The sequence below is a fragment of the Apodemus sylvaticus genome, chromosome 2, assembly GCF_947179515.1.
Source record: "Apodemus sylvaticus chromosome 2, mApoSyl1.1, whole genome shotgun sequence".
Classification (NCBI taxonomy): Eukaryota; Metazoa; Chordata; class Mammalia; order Rodentia; family Muridae; genus Apodemus; species Apodemus sylvaticus.
In genome coordinates this window covers 84,502,012-84,506,907 of record NC_067473.1, presented here as the reverse complement: position 1 = coordinate 84,506,907, position 4,896 = coordinate 84,502,012, and the positions used below count along the sequence as shown (strand labels likewise).

Genomic DNA, 4,896 nt, shown 5'->3' with positions numbered 1-4,896 from the left:
ATGCTCAACTTCATTAGTCATTAGGGAAATGCAAATCAAAACAACACTAAGATTTCATCTTACACCAGTCAGAATGGCTAAGATTAAAAATTCAGGAGACAGCAGGTGTTGGAGAGGGTGTGGAGAAAGAGGAACACTCCTCCACTGCTGGTGGGGTTGCAAATTGGTACAACCACTCTGGAAATCAGTCTGGCGGTTCCTCCGAAAACTGGGCACCTCACTTCCAGAAGATCCTGCTATACCACTCCTGGGCATATACCCAGAGGATTCCCCACCATGTAATAAGGATACATGCTCTACTATGTTCATAGCAGCCTTATTTATAATTGCCAGATGCTGGAAAGAACCCAGGTATCCCTCAACAGAAGAGTGGATGCAAAAAATGTGGTATATCTACACAATGGAGTACTATTCAGCCATTAGAAACAACGAATTCATGAAATTCTTAGGCAAATGGATGGAGCTAGAGAACATCATACTAAGTGAGGTAACCCAGACTCAAAAGGTGAATCATGGTATGCACTCACTAATAAGTGGTTATTAACCTAGAAAACTGGAATACCCAAAACATAATCCACACATCAAATGAGATACAAGAAGAAAGGAGGAGCGGTCCCTGGTTCTGGAAAGACTCAGTGAAACAGTATTCGGCAAAACCAGAACGGGGAACTGGGAAGAGGTGGGAGGGAGGACAGGGGAAGAGAAGGGGGCTTACGGGACTTTCGGGGAGTGGGGGGGGCTAGAAAAGGGGAAATCATTTGAAATGTAAATAAATTATATCGAATAAAAAAAATTAAAAAAAAAAACAAAAAAAAAAAAAGAAAGAAAGGCCAAATGAAGGGCCAATGCACCAAAGAAAGGTCAGTGCATCAATGAAGGGGGCTTAAAAAGAGAGAATTGGGGGTTTAGAGAAATGTGTCACAGTGGTGTGGGGGAAGGGGGTGCCCAGGCAGGCCCTTGCCCCAGCACCTCTTCCCCCTGAGGGACCACACACACACAGACATGGTAGAGAATAAAGTTTATTCGGGGTAATTGTTGGGAGTTAGTGGTAGAGAAAGGCAGAGAGAGAGAGAGAGAGAGAGAGAGAGAGAGAGAGAGAGAGAGAGAGACAGAGGCAGAGACAGAGACAGAGAGACAGAGAGACAGAGAGACAGAGAGAGTGGAGAAGTAGAGAAGTGGAGGCCAGTCATGACCACATGGAGAGAGGGGGAAAGGGGAGGAGAGCCCAAGGGGCAGAAAGGTGAGAGTAGGATGAGGGAGAGTGTGTTTGGGGGAGAGAGAGAGAGAGAGAGAGAGAGAGAGAGAGAGAGAGAGAGAGGAGAGGAGAGGAGAGGAGAGGAGAGGAGAGGAGAGGAGAGGAGAGGAGAGGAGAGGAGAGGAGAGGAGAGAAGAGAAGAGAAGAGAAGAGAAGAGAAGAGAAGAGAAGAGAAGAGAAGAGAAGAGAAGAGAAGAGAAGAGAAGAGAAGTGGAGTGGAGGCCAACCATGACCACGTAGAGGGGGCAGAAGAGAGCCCAAGGGGCAGAGAGGTAAGAGAGCGATGAGAGAGCAAAGAGCAAAGAGGGAGAGGAGGGGCAAGTAGCCCCTTTTATAGTGGGCCAGGTCTATGGGGCAGGGCATACCTGGCTATTGCCAGGTAAGTGTGGGATGGAGCTTAAACAGAATACCAACAATTGTAAACAGAGTTGTTCAGTTTCCATGAAATATCTTAGCTTCTCCATCTATGATGATTGAGTGTTTTGCTGGGTATTGTAGCCTGGGCTGGCATTTATATTCCCTTGGGGTTTGCATGGCATCTGTCAAAGATCTTCTGACTTTTAGAAACTCTGTTGAGAAGTATGTTATAATTCTGATAGGTAAGTCTTTGTGTTAAGAAATTTAAAGTTGAAGCTGGAGAGATGGTTCAGCGATTAAGAGCACTGACTGTTCTTCCAGAGGTCCTGAGTTCAATTCCAAGCAACTAAATGGTGACTCACGACCATCTGTAATGAGATCTGATTCTCTCTTCTGCTGTGTCTGAAGATAACCACAGTGTACTCATATACATGAAATAAAATAAATTTTTAAAAAAGGAAAGAAAAGGTTAGTCTATATTTTTTTAAAAGCCAAAAACTTAAAGAGAAAATGTCAAATTGATTTTATCTAATTCCAACACCCAATTAAAGTCATTTTATAGAGAGTTTAAGGAAAGCATCAAATTTCTTTAACTAGAATGTATCACTTTCTAGATGGATCAAGTTAGAAAAGTTTCAAAGAAGACTGCATTTGTTCATTCAAACAAACTAGTTCATCACCATTGGCCTCCTCCAAGGGCTCTTCTTATGTGTAGAGTTCACCACACAGGTTGGGAAGCCTGATATAAGGGTCAAGGAGATGGTGAAGGTAGACTGAAGAAGACATTGAAAATGAGACTGGTACTTTTCAATTTATGCCTTAGTAAATATAGTAGGAGCAAATATAGTAGAATCACATAGTTGTGATTCTAACCCTGAATTGTTTGAGGCAGGAGGATCGTGAGTTGGAGGCTAGCCTGGGCTATATAAGTAAACACTATCTTTAAAAATAAAAAGACTTGGTTAGTTAACTTTTGTTATAACACTTGAATAACATAAAGAAAATGGACAGTAAAGAGACACAAACAAGCTTCCTTTCTTAATGTTTTACCTTATTTCCTACCTCTATGAGTATGCTTTAAAAAGTACTTGATACAGTACACCATTTTATTTTCTGATTTTTTTTTCCCATAATATGTAATTGTCAACATTTTCTGTCCATTTGAGCTTCATTATGACAGTAATAACCATTCTGATTATTTCTCATATGTCTTTAGTGTTGCATTATTTGTTATTAAGAGTTTGATTAATCCATTTTTAGCAAAACTTTACTAAAAGTGATTCACTAATTTAAAGATTAAAAATATTTTGGGTTCTTCAAGGAAAGCTAAATTAATTTTTACTAAAGAATTATAAAGCAATTATAGAGCTGTTAGAAAACCCAAAAAGTTAGTTATATATATCCTCCCAAGCATAAAATATTGTAATTTAATTTCATTTCTGAGTAGAAGATAAACAATACCTTGGTGTTTTAAATTTTGCACTATTATAGTCAATGAACCCTTATCTAATTCTGTATATTAGTTGTGGTGGTTTAAATAGGTATGAGCCCTGTAGACTCATGTGTTTGAATGCTTGGTCCAAAGGAAGTGGCCCTATTAGGAGGTGTGGCATTGTTGGGGGAAGTGTGTCACTGTGGGGACAGGTTTTAAGGTCCTATATGCTCAAGCTCCAGTGTAATGCACAGTCTCTCCTTGATGCCCGGAGATTAAGACTTCAAAGTCTCAGCTTCTTCCCCAGGACCATGTCTGTTGCATGCCATTATGCTTCTTGCCATGACGATAATGGACTGAACCTCTAAAACTGTAGGCCAGTCCCAAGGGGTGGATGGGGAAACAAGGGGAAGGAAGAGGGCTTATGGGACTTTCGGGGAGTGGTGAGCCAGGAAAGGGGAAATCATTTGAAATGTACATAAAAAATATAACAAATAAAAAAAAAAAGAATTATATTGACCATGTTCTTCACAGCAATAAAACCCTAAGTAAAATATTAGCTTCTATTTGCATTTCCTACTTTGCAAAGTATATTTTTTGTTTGTTTCGGGGCTATGACATTTATTCACCAAAAAGGCTCAAGATATTGTAATTGCAGTATATATACCAGAATACAGTTCTTCTCCATGACAATGTCATTTATTTTACATGAAATTTTCAGAGAAAAGAATAGAGAGTCGAAATAATATAATAATTCTTAGAAAACATGCACAATTGTTACCTGCTACTTTCATGAAAATAGTTGTATAAAAATCATCCCTAGATAATTTTTTCAGTGTCCTTTAAGAATAATAAAAGTTCAAAACTGAGTATTTTAATTCCCTTTTCTTTTCCAATACAGATCTCAATAGCAATCTGTGTTTTTGCTTACACAGCATTGTGAATTTACTGTGAATTATAAATATTTGCAGCAGAAGTGTAAGTATAAAGGAGAAGCCAAAGAGCTAGTGTGTGGATCCTAGGTACCCTGCATTAGGCATTTCTATGCAATTTCTGTGTTTTCTGATATTGAGCAGGGTACTTTTTTCATTCCTCTATCCTTTATATCTGCCCAGTGCTAATATTGTACTTTTAATAAACTTCCTCTCTTACCTTTAGCTCTCATCCTACTACTAGTGACTAGTATCTCACCGCTACTCCTTTTTTTAAAAAAATAAAAATATGGAACACTTCACGAATTTGTGTGTCATCCTTGTGCAGGGGCCATGCTAATCTTCTCTGTATCGTTCCAATTTTAGTATATGTGCTGCCGAAGCGAGCATTTACCGCTACTCCTTACACAGTGTAAATTTTACCTGTTCTGTAAGGTAAACAGAGTTACACAAAGTAGCAGTTTTTTACTAAATGTAGAATGTACATTAAATGTAAAATGTACATTAAACCGAAATCTTTCTAGTCTTGATTTAAAGATAAGCTTATTTTTTTGAAGGTGACACAATTAGATGAAATGTAAACTACCTAAATTGTAGTTTACATTGATTCCTTGGTTCTCTATTCTCTGGGCATATCATAATCTTGTCACTATATTATGCTAAAGACACTATTAAGAAGACAGCCAATTACTGCTCAGCCTGTGTTAAGCCAGCCATAAAGGAATTGCATATGTATTAACTCTCCAAAATGGGCACTTTTTTGCGCATTATATGAGTTCATATTATACAAAGAATAGCATGTTAGTTATTTATAGTGTGTAATCATGAGTCCGGGAAAATGACAATCAGGGAACCTGTAGAAATTGTTTAATTCTTTATTCAGTTAAATACTCTTAAGTTATAGGCTAAAGGAAGTGGAA

The 4,896-nt window shown here is 38.4% G+C and overlaps 1 non-coding gene across 1 annotated transcript; it reads right to left on the bottom strand.

The window, feature by feature from the left end:
- Positions 1 to 4,259: 4,259 nt before the first annotated feature.
- On the bottom strand, positions 4,260 to 4,366 carry LOC127679654 (U6 spliceosomal RNA). Its single transcript, XR_007976900.1, has one exon. It is a non-coding gene; the product is annotated as a U6 spliceosomal RNA (small nuclear RNA).
- Between the last annotated feature and the right edge of the window lie 530 nt (positions 4,367 to 4,896).